This window comes from Pongo abelii, chromosome 9, assembly GCF_028885655.2.
Source record: "Pongo abelii isolate AG06213 chromosome 9, NHGRI_mPonAbe1-v2.0_pri, whole genome shotgun sequence".
Lineage (NCBI taxonomy): Eukaryota > Metazoa > Chordata > Mammalia > Primates > Hominidae > Pongo > Pongo abelii.
In genome coordinates this window covers 92,810,934-92,827,365 of record NC_071994.2, presented here as the reverse complement: position 1 = coordinate 92,827,365, position 16,432 = coordinate 92,810,934, and the positions used below count along the sequence as shown (strand labels likewise).

The 16,432-nt window shown below is 39.2% G+C and overlaps 1 pseudogene; it reads right to left on the bottom strand.

Annotated features, from left to right (window-relative positions):
• Positions 1-5,396: 5,396 nt before the first annotated feature.
• LOC100456747 (tripartite motif-containing protein 43B-like) lies at positions 5,397-16,228 on the bottom strand (annotated as a pseudogene).
• Positions 16,229-16,432: the final 204 nt, after the last annotated feature.

Below are 16,432 nucleotides of genomic sequence, written 5' to 3'. Positions count from 1 at the left end.
ACGGTGTGAAGGATCTTAATTCAAATCAGAGAAAATCATTCTTTATTTTTTTTGCAGTATAATGTCATGTGAATGTGTCTTAAAAATGTGTGCCCTTTTGTATAATATATGCCTTCAAAGTTTTCTTACCCATTGCTTCCTTGCTCTCAGTAAGAAACAACCTTGTTTTGCACAGCTTTCAATCACTTGGAGGGCAGAGAGATCATTCCATATTTTCTAACAACTGTAGTGGCAGTAAGAACTCCTCATGCAAACGATTCCATCTCTTGGATGCTTCAGCTTAGAGGAAATGCAGGGGCCAATTGAAGGTTGCCACCAGTCAGGTTTTCAGATGGAAAACCGTCTTTTAATAGTGTATTATCAGACTTTCTGAGAACATTTTGAAGTCAACCACGGTTTTGACCCAGTGTTTATAATAGCAGACCTGGCTGATGAATTTTAAAAGAGCGCCTTCCACTAAAGTGGTAGTGTGACCAGACAACATTCTCCCTATCTGCACGCGGGCACAAGTGATGTTCAGTCTTCTAGTCACCAGTCATAAGCAGTGTCGTGGACATGGTAGAGTGTAAGATGTAGTTGAATGATTGCAGTATGCGGAAAAGGAACCAAGGCCAGAGAGACAAATAATGCTTTACTGTCCCTCTGCTTTAAAATTACCTTGATTCATCAAATGGCCGGTATGGGGCGCTTTTTGACTGTTTCTAAGAGTAGGAACAAAATAAGACTTTAAGTCCTGGCTTGCAAAGAAAGATACACATTTTCAGCAGAAAAAAGGGGAGGGCTGCGGGGAGCCTGTCTTGGAGGGAGCTCTTCCGTCTGCTCCATTAGCCTAGGAGCATGCTCCTGGTGTCAACACTGCCAGAAACTAGTCATTCTCTCACTTCCAACAGGGGCAACAGCCTGAAGGTGTGAGTGTCAGAAAATACTTATTTTGGAAGAAAAGGTGTTAGTTGTTGTTGTTGTTGTTGTTTATTTTATGAAGTTTCCTGACTTTTTTTTCCAGAATGTCTTCCTTTTAAACAGGCACCAAAAGCATTGGTCAGCAGAGCTCCTGACCACTGCTGCCTCTGTGTGACAAGGACATTGGAGCTGTCTTTGGAAGGATCTTCTCCACGTTAATAAATGATCATGATATTTTTTAAAAACTACCTATTGGGTACTATGCTGACTACCAAGCTGACAGGATCCATATGCCAATGACAAGGGTAGTGGAATCATAACAATTCTATAGTCATTTATATTTTAATGGCATTATAGTCTTTTAACCATCCTCATCTTGTATATAATCTCATTGTATATTAGAATACAGCTATTAGAGCAATAAGGAAGAATGGATAAATACAGTCAGCTTTTTCTTTTTGTTTTGTTTAGTTTTGTTTTTGAGACAGGCACTCACTGTGTCGCCCAGGTTGGAGTGCAATGGTAAGATCCCGCCTCACTGCAGGGTCGACCTCCCCAGATCAAGCAGTCCTCCAACCTCAGCCTCCCAAATAGCTGGATACAGGCTGAACTGTCATGCCTGAGTAATTCTGTTGTTGCTGTTGTTGGAGAAACAGGGTCTCACCCTGTTGCCCAGGCTTCTCTCCAACTCCAGGCTCAAGTGATCCTCCCACCTCAGCCTCGAAAAGTGCTGGGACTATATATATACATGAAAAATAGTGCTTGGAAAATTAGCTTACTAATTGAAAAATGTACATATGAGTGACTGCTTTATTATATATATATTATATATATGCACACACATATATATGTATATATTTATATATGCAACCTTCATCTGAGAGTAGGTATGCTTTTGGCTTCTGAGATGAGCATATTCATGATGATAAATGTTTACTATGAATTCAGCTAAACATGAAACTCAACAATCTTCTTATCTATTTATCTGTATTTCTACCTAAGTCTGTATTTCGAAAGTTGTGGCTAAGCCTTCCTAGTTAGTTAGATTTTTATCCTTTACCATTCAATGTGTGTGTGGCTCGGAGACTGTTTTCACAGATCAGGAAGTTGACAATTATGTCCCACATTCAGTGGACTAACAGCTCAGAGTTCCTTTCTCTGGTTACTGCGACGACAGTGCATGGTCAGTCTTCCAGATCACTGGAGATGATTGCGATTTTATTTTTAAGTCTAGCTTCTAGGAATCACTCCCTGGAACAGAATAATTTTTTGTTCATCCAGTGTTCACTCAGAATTTGTGTTTTAGCTCTTCAGCCAGTAGGGCTAAAGGCTCTTTATTGATGAATCAGTGGTTAGCTTGGGGAGTGCTTACAAATTTGTCCACATTCCACCGTGATTGCTCTTGAGCCGGTGCAGGCTAGCACAGATACACAGCCTTCCAGATCTCCAGAAATTAGAGATCCTAAGACACTTTTTCTTGGCTTTCTCTTTGCGTGGGTTTCTCTGGTAAACTTCTGGCTGGCTGTCAGAAGTTTATCTGTTGCTACAAAGCATGCTAAAGATTCCAAGCTCCTCTTTAATGTTCCTAACCAAGGTCTCCATTGTTTTTGACAATGCTCTTGGGAGTGTACCTTTTCATGACTGATTCAAAATCTGTCATTACTGTGAGGCATTGAGCAAAGCTCTCAGTTTTTCTGGCCTGTCAGTCCTCCTAGATGAATCTCTGCATCACTGTAAAGGAGTTGACAGTGGCTTCTCTAGCACTCACACACGCTCTAGAAGTCTGTGCTGGGGTAGGTAGGGGGATGGTGTCCCCCGGTGTTTTGCCTTATCCCTTGAGGGACGGAAGATACAGCCAGTGGGAAACTTGGGCATAGCAACCCTAGACCTGCTGTTCCGGGGTGGAGATTCTACCCTATCAGTGGAGGCTGTATGTGCATTATCTCATCCAGTCCTCACAATTATAAGAGAAGCATATTTCTCTCATAAACTTAGAAGAACAGCCAAGTAAACTGAAGTTTAACTTATTGGCCATATTTATGCCAGGCATGGTGGCTCATGCCTATAATTCCCAGTACTTTGAGAGGCTGAGGTGGGAGGCTCACGTTCTCTTGTAACTGTAGGACAGAATAAGATAATTCACTTAAAATTTGATTACCCACTGCCTGTATCTAGTATTCCTTCTATTAATTCTAGTCATTTTTTATGAAGGAATTTTCATATTTTTGTGAATTATTCTTAAACATTAAGAACTATTCTTATGAAGGGGCAATCACAAAGTAATTCATGTTCAAGAACACATTTTAAGACACAGATTATTCTTATAATGAAAGAGAGTGGAACACAAATAATTTAAACCTCAGTGGAATTGGCTCTATTTAGGCCTGGCATAGTGGCTTATGCCTATAGTCCCAGCACTGTTAGAGGCTGAGGTGGGAGGATGACTTGAGCTAGAAGCTTGAGAGAAGCCTGGGCAACAGGGTGAGACCCTCTCTCTCCAACAACAGCAACAACAAAATTACTCAGGCATGACAGTTCAGCCTGCAGTCTAGCTATTTGGTAGGCTGAGGTTGGAGGATTGCTTGATCTGGGGAGGTCGAGGCTGCAGTGAGCTGTCGTCTCACCAGTGCACTCTAACCTGGGTGACAGAGTGAGAGCCTGTCTCAAAAACAAAACAAAACAAAAGCAAAAAGCTGACCGTATTTATCCATTTTTCTTTATTGCTCTAGTAGTAGTATTCTAATATACAATGAGATTATATACACGATGAGGATGGTTAAAACAGTGTAATGCTATTAAAATATAAATGACTACAGAGTTGTATGTTTGCATTACCCCTATCATTGAAATAACCCATTATGCAAGCCATCTGTCATTAAACTTTTGGATCAGAGTTACTCCTTATAAACAGAGTCACCCTTTCTAAGACGTTGTTCTCAGCAATCCTGATTAAAGGAGGCTTTCCTGGATTGCTTTAAATAAGTTCAAAAAACACATATCAGAAACTTTTGATATGTTTGTTGTGTGCCATGTTGCCAGTAATTAAATTAAATACTAGAAAATACACCATTAAATATGATATTTGATATACAGTTGGACCTCCATATGAATGGGTTCTGCACCCATGGACTCAACTCATCATGGATTAAAAAATTTCTGGAAAAAAATGGAATGATTACCATTTCACTGAACAGGTGCAAACTTTTTTGCTCATCATTATTCCCTAAATAATACAGTGTAACAACTACTTACATAGCATTTACATTGCATTAAGTATTTTAAGTAATCTAGAGATAATTAAAGTACATTGGAGGATGTGCTTAGGTTACATGCAAATACTTCCCCATCTTATGTAAGGACATCTGAGGATTATTAGCATGTAAGGATTTTGGTATCTATGGGGAGTCCTGGAACCAATTTCCAGTCGATACTTAAGGAAAGCCTTCATACAAAATTAACATGATCAAAATATAGATATTTCTGATAATAAGGATATTTTACTGCACATGTATTTTAAAAACTTCAAAGACCTAAATAAATTTGGAGTTTGATTAAAACGTAATGAGGCTTCTGAGTATTCTGTATTTTCTGAAGCAAAAAGTGAGTCTTACTTTCTATTCTGGTAATGACATGTACCCAGGTAACTGTCTTTAGGATGCCATCAGTGAAATTAGTAAAATCTTACAGGTTTTCAGTCCTTTTATCTGTATCATTGTCACTCTCTTAAGATCTGTGTCCATCGATAGTTTATTCCTGAGCTAAAGAAAATTGACTGAGCCTATTAATTTGATAAGCATTCCAATTTATAACTTTATTAAATAATATTTCTCAGTATCCCTGTTGATTTTGGTTACATTCAGTAGCCAAAATAAATAGGAATACAGGGGTAAATTTGCTAGCCTTTTAAACAGTTGTATCATATGTTTTTATCAATTATTTTGTGCATTTATTCTTTTATTCAAACGGACAATTAATGAATATCAGTCATATTTTAAGCATTGTGTACTTTCTCGGAATATACCTGTGTGTAGTACAAACACAATCCTTTTCTTGTAATTTGAGAAGCAGAAAAGATGCCTGCTATTACACTGTGAGTTTTACAAAGAAAAGTATAAGGTTTTCTGAGTCTTTAAAACAAATAGCCTAATCTAGTCCTGGAGCTAAAGAAAGAATTCTCTGAAGAAATGTTGGAATTTACACTTGATGAAATGGGACTTAGCAGATGTGGAACAGAGCAAAGAAAATTCCAGTTCAGGGGGAAGAAACCTGTGCTCTTGCATTAACCCATCAGTTTGGATAAACACACTCAGGTATTCATTTACCTGGGCTGGCTTGGAAATCAAGGGGAAGAAAAGATATAGCATAAAAGAAAAGACATGCGCAGTATTCTAAGAGAGAGTAGTTTAATGAAAATCAAAACAAATGTATACCTCCCCACTTTTAAAAATGGTACAAAGTTTCATAGAAAAAGATAAAGAATATCAAGTAGTCTGTAGGTTAGCATTCTCAGAAGTTGGTGTTTCTAATACCTTTAGTCATGTTACTGACCTATCTCTGATTCTGTGAGTGCAAAGCAAAGCAAAGCAAAGCAAAGTTGTAAGAGGGTAAGGGAAAGAACCAGAGAGGCTACAGATGAGAAAAGTTTTGGCCACATTAACAAAGCTTACCATGCCACATTCATAATCTAGAAACACCTGCATCTGGCCTAGAGGCCTTTCTGTATACTGAGGTAATAGTGGGGAAGAGGTCTTGAGATGACACCAGTAGCCTTCTTGACACAAAAAAGTAGAAAAATTTTCTTGGAGTTAACCAGCATGTCATTTCTCATTGTCCAAGAATCACTGCAAAATCCAATAGCCCAATTCCAACACTGCCCAATATCCACCTCCCAGTAATATCTTCCAAAAGTGAATGGCAGGGCTCGCCATGAAGAAAACACTTAGATTTTGTTGGAGTTGGGGCAATGTTGAGATCATCAGAACCAAAGAGTAGCTGTCTCAGAACTTCAAACAAGGGGAATGTACCAAGTGGTTCTTTTATTATCCCAGGAAATACGCACTGCAGGAACAAGAAAACAGTCACATGAAAACATAGTGTTATAAACTTCTAATGGATGTAGGCTTTACATAGTGTCTATGTATGCCAGGTTATCCCTGGAAATATGGGTCAGGACAGCAGGCACATAAAATAAGAAATATGTCCTTAGATTTAACCATTGTGCTATTCTTCCTTATCGAGGAGTCCTTACAGACTCCCAGAGCCCAGTCCCGAGAGTTGTCCACATCCAGCTCCCAGTAGTGTTTGCCAGAGGAGAAGACCCAGGCTCCCCATGCAGCAAAATAGTCAAATCTGTGAGAATGCAAAGATTCAGGTCTAAACATCAAACTTCTCACATCCTCAAACAGCCTGATATTGTAATTGGTTACTTCCCAAGTGAAGGAAATTTCCACTGTAGAAAAAAGAGAATGTTCCAGTGAAAAGCAGTTTATAAATTCTTATGTTCAGATAAGAAAGAGATTCTCACTAGAAAACACAGGTCAAGATTAGAAACAAACTTCTGTTTGGAAAAAATGTTGGAATCAAAGGGTGTTAGGATATCTGCACAAGTAAATGGCTAAACTTCAATGATCACAATTTCTATAAATTCAAAAAGTATAAAGGGGAGGAAGGTCATGTCTCTGTCTAGTTAGCGACCCTTCATAACAACTGAAAAACTGGAAGCTCTTGCCCTGCAGCCAAGTCCACAGCAATAAAATTAACCTTCATTGTCTCTTCTCTGTCAGGCCAGAGCAGGAGGCTTGGGACAGGAGATGAGGTGGGGAGCCATCCTTAGACCCAAATAAAAACGCACATGTACCCTAAAATCTAAAGTATAATCATAAAAAAAGTTATCACTTTGCCAGAAATATTATAATCTGCCACTTAAACTAGTCAATTCATACTTAAAGAGAAAATCTGAATCTGCCTTCTGAAAAGTGCAGCTTCCTTGCAAGAATTATCTGACTTTCGTGCCAGATTCAGGCACAGACATCTTTTATCTGCTGGATTTATCATGATCTATCCTGGAGTTCTATCTAAGGCCTCATCAACGAACAAATCACGTTCCTACTGTTCACAGATTCTCAGTTTTTGCATTGTTATATAAGTTACTCGTGTATGCTTTAGTTGATTAAAATGCACATGATTAAAATTATAAATGCTATGAAATTTCACCTGAAATGTATTCAAAAAAACACTGTCACTCAAATCAGTCATTAACTGCACGGAATTTGAAATTGAAATGTCCTGAAATAATTCAGTTCTGTATACTTCATGTAATAATTGTATACATGAAATTGTATCACGGTTGAACCATACATGAATGGTTCTACATCTTAAAGAGCCCTTCTGCATGTTTTGCTTTTCTAAGAAATTTGTTATATGGCTGATTCCACCATCTTTTATTGAGTTTTGTCTGTTTGATGATAGTGAAACTATAAATATAAATACCTATTCACAGACTAATTTCTTCTAGATGAAAGATCATTACACTGGGAAAGCTGCCCATAGAAAACCAGAATTGAAGGCATTGCATGTGGATCCCACCAAGAGGGTGACACTAACCTAGAAAGTGGTTGGACCTATCCACCAGTCCAGTGATGGGCCCTGTAGTGAGCTCTGGAGTCACAGGCTGTGGCATGTGCTGCAGCACGGACTCACTCCTGCAAAGGAAGTAGGTTGTGTTGGTTAAGTTTCTGACGTCTGTGTTTAAGAAATAGATTCCAACAGAAAATGCTTCATTCAAACTCACTTCTGATATTGTAATGTACTTCCACAATCCTAGGATGGGTTTGTGGCTCTTTTTTTTTTTTATTTTCATCTAATTTGTTTTAAAATTTATTCTCTACTCACAAGAAGCATAAATAAAGGTTTCACTCTTATATAAAGACCTGACAATACATACAATGGTCCTCTGCTGATTTGGAAGCAAAGACAGTTTTCTACGACACTCTGTTCTTTATAACGTATAACTGTTGTGGGAAAAAAGAAAATCCATTTCTTAGTGTAATTATTTTTCTTATTTGAGGTTTCTTTTCCATGATGACCCAACCACAAGTTTGGGAACTTTGCTTCTGAGGCCCATTCTCTGATGAGAAAGTTCAGTCCCAACTGGGGAAAGTACCTGAGTCCCAGCCTTTTCAGCCTAACATTATACTTAATATCTGGAGTGAGAAATCAGGCTGAGCGCGGTGGTGCACACCTGCAATCCCAGCCACTCGGGGGGCTGAGGCAGGAGAATCGCCTGAACCCGGGTGGGAGAGACTGCGGTGAACAGAGATCACGGATCACTCCAGCCTGGGCAACAGAGAGAGACCCCGCCCCCCCCAAAAAATAAATAAATAAATAAAAATCTAACATCCAAGTATCCACCTTGGGTTGCAGGAAGAGTTAATCTTATACGTTTACAAAAAAATGTAACTATAAAATGTGAAACACCATAAAGTCAGATGGCACTGCATGAGGCATTTTTGCTTCTTTTTCTCAAGGAAAAGAGTTACATGGAAAATTCTCTCATCCTCCCCCCTCTGCCCCCAACTCCTCTATGTCCAAAGTTTTTTTATTTTTTATTTTTCTGAGAGGGAGTCTCACTCTGTCGCCCAGGCTGGAGTGCAGTGGTGCAATCTCGGTTCACTGCAACCTCTGCCCCCCGGGTTCAAGCAATTCTCCTGCCTCAGCCTCCCGAGTAGCCAGGATTACAGGCATGCACCACCATGCCCGGCTAATTTTCTATTTTTAGTAGAAATGGGGTTTCTCCATGTTGGTCAGGCTGGTCTCAAACTCCCAACCTCAGGTGATTCGCCTGCCTTGGCCTCCCAAAGTGCTGGGACTACAGGCGTGAACCACAGCACCCGGCCTAGGTTTTTGTTTAAAATTGGGCCTTTGTTCCTATTCAGTATATCTATGTCACAGGATGAGCCGGGATTTAAATATACAAATATAAATTTTTAGTATCTTTCACGTCAGATTAGAAAACATATTTGGAATTTACTGCTGCAGTCTCAACTGTGCTTACCATGGTAGTGGCTGAAACTGGAAGACATTTTTTTTAAACCCTGAAGTCATCCATACTTGCTACTTCTTTAGTCTTCTTGCTTGGAATGAAAAGTATTCACAAATACCACCACCTAAGCATCTGTTTCAAATGAAACTCAGCCTTCAGCTTGCAAAATGATGTCTCTAATTAAGCAAACAACAGAAGACCCATGTGAGTTGCTTCTTTCTTCCTGGAGATGTTAGCAGGATAACTAGAATCCTAGGAGCTCCTCTGTGTTGAATTTGAGAGGCAGAACAAAAAGAAAAGTGGACTTTTCCATTCCAAATCATGGAGGTAATATGTAGAGAAGTGATAGCCACATTTCAAGAATAGGGAAAGTAACTGGGTAAAAGAAGCAGGACTACCCGCTCTAGGAGACAACATAGAGACACTTGCCAAGTCCTGAGTTCAGAATTTTGTTTTTGAGGTGAATATAAAAGCACCTAAAGGTCAAGGAAAATTTTCTTCCTGTGATAAGGAACACAAAGCCTGTTTGGTGGTCTCTTCGCACAGACGCACGTGACACTTTGCTTTAGTATAGATGACCACTCCCCTCTGTAAGGTAAGGAGGAAGAATGTTCGGTTAGTTCCTTTCCTCTGGCCGATCTCTTTTTTTTCTTCTCCTCGCACGGTCCAACAGATGCACTCGGCTTCCCGGGGGCTGCACGCCCCCGGCCCAGAGGCCAGTTTACAGCGGCACGCCTTACTCCGCCATCTTCGCAGCTTCGGGTCTGTGGCTCTTAGGGAATCTTTCTAACTCTTCACTCCGTTTCTAACCTACTGCCACTGAAAGATAAATGCCTCTCTCCCTATCTGCCACCAAATAGTTGATCTCTAATTATGATTCTGAATCCTAAAAAGAGGCAATTGTATTCTAGCAACTTCTGCATTGAACTCTTCAAAACATAACCCCCTGAGTCACTTGGAAAAGTAAGAAAAGGTTAATGTCTGGTAAAAGGCATAGGTAACATTCAACATACAACACAAACACATGAGTACACACACAATCACACTGACACATTATGGTGTTAGTAAATTATGTTTTCACTTCGTTGGAAGCAGCTTGATGTTTTTCATAGCATGCCTTGTGCTCCAGCTTGCATTGATGGCCAGTAACATACCTTGCCACCGTGTCTCCCAAATCCTGTAGAGAGAGAGAGAGAGAGGAAAAATGACTTCTTTAGAAAGTTGTTATTCTTGTTGGGTGAGGTGGCTCACACCTGTAATCCCAGCACTTTGGGAGGCCAAGGTGGGTGGATCACCTGAGGTCAGGAGTTCCAGACTAGCCTGGACAACATGGCAAAAACCCATCTCTACTAAAACTCTACTAAAACTACAAAAAAATTAGCTGTGTGTGGTGGTGCATACCTTTATTCCCAGATACTAGGGAGGCTGAGGTAGGAGAATTGCTTCAACCAGGGAGATACAAGTTGCAGTGAGCTGAGATTGGGCCACTGGACTTCTGCCTGGATGACAGAAGAAGACTCCGTCTCAAAACAAACAAACAAACAAACAAAGTTGCTATTCTACCAATCTGCTCTTTAGGTTTTGAAAACTTTAGAATTACCAAATACTATCACTGCAACAGTTTTAAAATGTATTCTCATCTCTAACACTTACACCTGTAAGACCTACTGACATAATCTATTTGTGATAAATTCAGGACCCTAAATTTGGGTGAGAGAGAAAGGTGTGAGTAGTGACTGTGCATTGCTGCAGCTGTCTACAACGTGGTCTTTTTCATGCCTAGTCCCCAAAGGGTAATGTGGCTCAAATCAAGAGCATTTCAAACCTAGGACTTCCCAAAAGGAGGAAGAAGGAAATGTTAGTTTTTCCCTAATTTCTGTGTTTTATCCAATGGAAACAAAAATAGAATTTTCACATGAATTTTTTTCTTCCAGGGTTTGAATGAAATGTGCTGGAGGAGGAAGCTTGTGGTAGAAAATGTTCTATGGAATCTAGTTGCACAATTCCATAAAGATTTCTCTCCATGATTAGGTTAGGAGTTATAGTTTATCTCTATAGCCGGTGGGAATGACTCTCACCATCAATGCAGGAGATGAAGAAATAATATCTTTGATACCCAATGGAAGGCAAAGATGTAAAGGTCAGCTAATACAGTGTCTCAAGGGACACCCTCAGTTCTCACCTGGAGCAGCTCCACATCTGGTTTATGATACATGTCTTAGTCCCTGATACATGTCTTTCAAGTGTTTACCCTTTTGATCCATGTTGATCCAACTTCTGTGGAGTTGCTGAAAAATCTCTTGGTATTCCTTGTTCAGTCTCTCTAAATGTTGTTTTTCTTCTTTCTGGAAAACTGGTGCAGCTTCCTATACTCATTCCTGATCATCTGTGCCCGTAAAACCACATCACTCTGTAGGGACATGGATTTTGTAGGCTAAATACTCACGTCTACTTCCACGTGACAGAACCCACAAATTCATCCTCCTCTTTCCTTCTTTTATTTTCCATCCTTTACAAACAGGATGATGAGTTAAGCAAGACCTTCCTTCAAAATTTATGTAATTCATCAATTCCCGAACACCTGCAAAAAAGCCCTTTAGATTTAAATGTTTAAATATATGTCCTCTTAAATCTGAGATACCATTAGAAAACAACTAAAATTTATGATTGATTGTTAAATTGTCATCAATAATATATATAATCTTTGTTCCTCAATTAGTTTGTAGTCTCAAACATTTGTACTTCACAGCCTAAACAATCACTCTAAGTAGGGACGTTGTTAGTATATTATAATGAGGATCAGAAGCCACCACACAAAAAGGATCTTAGTAAAAAATTTAACCCCCATCTCTCAAACCGACTACCTCTTTTCTGTCTCCTATCTTTCTTCCCTCAAAAGCCACAGGCTCTGTATTGCCCTGCCATTCTAAGAACATGAATCTCCATTCCATTGTGTTTCTCCTCTCAATATTGACATATTTATTCTCTCACTCCCCCAGTCATTTGTTATCCCTTCTCCTCAGCTTTTCATGGTGTTACATTTTCTCCTACTTGAGCTGGCATCATCTGCGTCCTTTGCTATCAGATTTCACCGGCACAGGCACATTTCTTAAATTATTGTTTCCACCTGCATTTTTGCCCCTGGACAACATGATATTCACCATTAAATGCCTTTATTTCTCAATTATATACTATTTAATCAATATTACATAATTCATTTATACAGAAATCTCTGCCTGAAATACTTATTAATTTTAAGCACACACTTGTCCTTCAGAATTTAGATTTATTTTTTACTTATCTGAAAAGCATTTACAGAAAACCTGAACAATCATTATATTGAACAGTCTGGTTGTTTTCCAGCCTATGAATAAACACATGACAAAATCTGGCATATGAGAATTTCAACTCAAGTTGCTAATATAAATGTTGTCAGCATGCCTGTCTCAAGCTGGTCGTGAGGACCCACGGTCTCATACTTACCCTCCAGAGGAAGGCTGTTCTTCTCTCCTCATTTAGATTTCTCTGATTTTCTTGAATCGTTTTCCACAAAATCCTCATTTGCTTTAAGAGCTTCTCCTGCAAAAGAATTACGAGGTTGAACAACAGAAAGTCAAACACCATAGATTCCACACTCTGAGTGGTATAAGCAGGCGAGGGATATAATATATAAATACATTAGACAGGGGAAAAAAACACAATTTTTTTTTATGATGCTCTCTTGTGCATTTCTTTTTTATTTATTTATTTATTATTATTATACTTTAGGTTTTAGGGTACATGTGTGCAATGTGCAGGTTAGTTACGTATGTATACATGTGCCATGCTGGTGCACTGCACCCACTAACTCGTCATCTAGCATTAGGTATATCTCCCAATGCTATCCCTCCCCCCTCACCCCACCCCACAACAGTCCCCAGAGTGTGATGTTCCCCTTCCTGTGTCCATGTGTTCTCATTGTTCAATTCCCACTTATGAGTGAGAATATGCGGTGTTTGGTTTTTTGTTCTTGCGATAGTTTGCTGAGAATGATGATTTCCAATTTCATCCATGTCCCTACAAAGGACGTGAACTCATCATTTTTTATGGCTGCGTAGTATTCCATGGTGTATATCATGCTGCTATAAAGACACATGCACACATATGTGTATTGCGGCATTATTCACAATAGCAAAGACTTGGAACCAACCCAAATGTCCAACAATGATAGACTGGATTAAGAAACACAAATTTTTGACTGCTCATCCTCAATTGGTATTTTTCAGTTTGAGGTTTCAGAATGTAGAACAGTTTAGGGAACTGAAGAGTGAAGATTTCCTATAATCTGGCTAATGTTCAGTGAAACATCCTGCTTCAGAACCCACTATGCTAGCCCCCAGATTTTGTAGTGTGCTATTCCTGTACTCGTTTGTCCAGTAATATTAAATATATTTCCAAAATACGTTTCTTTGCACTTGTAGTTTTGGTGGCTTTTCAATGCCTTTAGCATTGAACAGTGGAGTCAATAATAATGACATTTAGTTAATCACCCTCTGTTTCGGTCCAAGCTCCAGGAAGGAAGGTAGAGTTGCATATTTTATTCAAAATTTCATCATTGGTACCTAGAACAGCAGCTGGCACTCAGTAAAGAATGGAGTAATCACCATGATGATTCTCATTGTCCTTTTAATCTCTTTATCACTGCCTCCCTCCAGCTTTCAGGTGATCGCAGAGCTATCTCTTACCCATTGTTCCCCAGCTGCCTCTTCAATGGGATACTGTTTGTGAGCCCCGTGCTCCTGAGAGTTGGAGCACAGCAAACAGAGCAGACTCTTGTCCATGTCACAGAACATCTTCTTTGTTTCCCTGTGGTCCCACATATTTGTTTCTCAGAGCTCAGGAATTGCCAGAGACTGACTTTTCTCGAGATGGTCACTAAATTCTTTAGAAGAATATTGGTTTTGAAGTCCTTGTTCTGTGATGGTTCCCTGCATTCAGGGCAGTTGGTAGGACTTCGGGCTTCTTCCCAGGAAAGGCAGAGACAGGGCCTACAGAAGCTGTGCCCACAGCAGATGGTGACAGGGTCTACCAGGTAGTTCAGGCAGATGACACAGGTGAGTTCCTTCTGGAAAGCAGGAGTCTGAGAAGTGCTTTCCACTTCTCAGAAGTCAGAAGTGAGAAGTCTGAGTCCATTTTCCTAAGGAAAGAACACCACAAGAATTTAATCTTCTACCTTGGAGAGACAAAGATCCGATCAAAGTTTGAATCAGGTTGTGATTGAATAATCGTTTTTTTCTAGAGAAGAATAGGTTTTAATTTGCAATGACAGAGATAGGAAAAATAGAAAACCAAGGCACTAAGAGATGTCGACCTCTGTAGGAAAATGTGACTGTTCTCCAATCAACACATGGACAGCTTTCCAAACTCTATTTTCTTGCATAGAAGAATGTTGGATTTTTGGAGGGTTTAGTGTCCACCAAATTGCTTGGGCTTCAAGGGTTTCATCAACCTGTAAACTCAAGGGTTGAGTCTTGAATGGTCTGAAAATCAGTAACACTCTTAATTACCAGTGATTGGTTTAGAGAAGGCAAGCTAACTAAGCTCTTCTACTCTCACTTTTTTATTTAACTGTAACAACCATCCATCCTGACTTTTCCAGAAGGACCCTGCTTGAAAATGTTATAGCAGAACTCATACTTAGACCCAAATCAGAAAAAACTAGCCTTACTCTCCAAGGTAAAACAGACAAATCGAGGTAAAGGCACTCCAAGGTAAAACAAACAATCGTTGTTTTTCTAGGCTGCTATGTTAATTCAATCAATAAAAACTTTCTGGCATGTTTACTATTCCTGGACTGTCTGTTAATTTGGGGATATACTGGTTAATATTACAACATCCTTAAAAGACAGGTAATTAAAATTACAAAAAGATTGATAAACTGTAGGGGATTACACAAAGGATAGAAATATTTTCTAAGCTCTTTGGAAGCATTAACATTACTCTTTCACACAGTCAGAAAAATAGTATTATGCAATAATAATAGGCACTATACAGTAAGTCAGAGTTTCAAATGTATGATTTGAAAAAAAAAAAAAAAGAAGAAAGAAAACCTAGGCCAGGCAAGGTGGCTCAAGCCTGTAATGCCAGTGTTTTGGGAGGCCAAGTCAGGCAGGGTTTTTTGAGCTCAGGAGTTCTAGACTGGCGACATGGCAAAATGTCTAGGTCGGCTTATCTCTATTAATATATATGTATGTATAATAGCCGAACATCATGGCCCATGCCTGTAGTCCCAGCTACTTTGGGAGATGAGGCTGAAGGATTGCTTGAAGTGGGAAGCAGAGGCAATAGTGAGTCTTATTTCCACCGCTACACTCCAGCCTGGGTGGCCCTGTCTAAAGCAAACAAAAAAACAAAGAAATGAAAAACCTAAATCCTGGTTTCTACACTGTATAAATATATGATCCCTCTATTTCTGATATTTCTGCATGATTGCCAGTGAGATTTTTCTGCAGAAATACTCATTTTTTGCTTTCTTTGACAGACTGAGGTCTGTGAAGAGACTTTTACCATTTTTTAGAAAAAAATGCCCAAATCATTCAAGGCACTCTCTACCTATATATAGCCATACATTGTAACATAGGCACATTACCACTAGTACAGTAGAATGTAACATATTTATACACATAAATTACAATACCCTTAAGCCATTTATAGAATCTACAGAGATTAAAAAATTACTAGATATTTGAAAACTATTGCAAAATGCTTACAATATATACAAATAACTAAGAAATACGTTAAGTAAAAAATTAATCATAACCTTAATTTGAGGAGCATGTAGCAAAACAGATGACAGAAATGTTAATTTGCAAATAGGTTAAGTAAATGGACCTTGTAAACCTATGGATTAAGTTTAGAATAATTTTAAAAAAGAAATGGAGCTGTTTTTAAAACTCAGAAAATGAGATCATTTCATCTCAAAAAAATCCAAGTTTGCAGATAAATTAAAGCCCCCAAATTGTGTTTGTTTTGGTTTGTAACCTAATAGTAGCTCCTACTCTGGAAATTGTGTACTTACCTCAGAAAAATATCTATGTTCTCACCAAAGCCTGCCGTCAAATAAGATGAATTCAGTTCAGGGATGAGAGCCTCACGGTGCAGTGCTGGTAGCTTTTGGAAGTCTCCAAGGCCAGTTGCAAAGCCACTCTGTGGGTTCTGGAGAAGAATGAGCTTGGCTCTTGAAGTGTCCTTATATAAATCTCTGAAGACCAGCCCCTTTCTTTCAATTGACTGCATTTCAGGGGGCATAGGGGGGTGTTAACATAGATGATGATTAAGTCTTTTCAAAACAGAAGTTTTTTTTTTGGAGGGAGTCTTGCTCTATTGACTTGCCTAGGCTGGAGTGTAGTGAGGTGATCTCGTCTCACTGCAACCTCTGCCTCCCAGGTTCAAGCAATTCTCCTGCCTCAGCCTCCCAAGTAGCTGGGATTACAGGTGCCCACTGCCATGGCT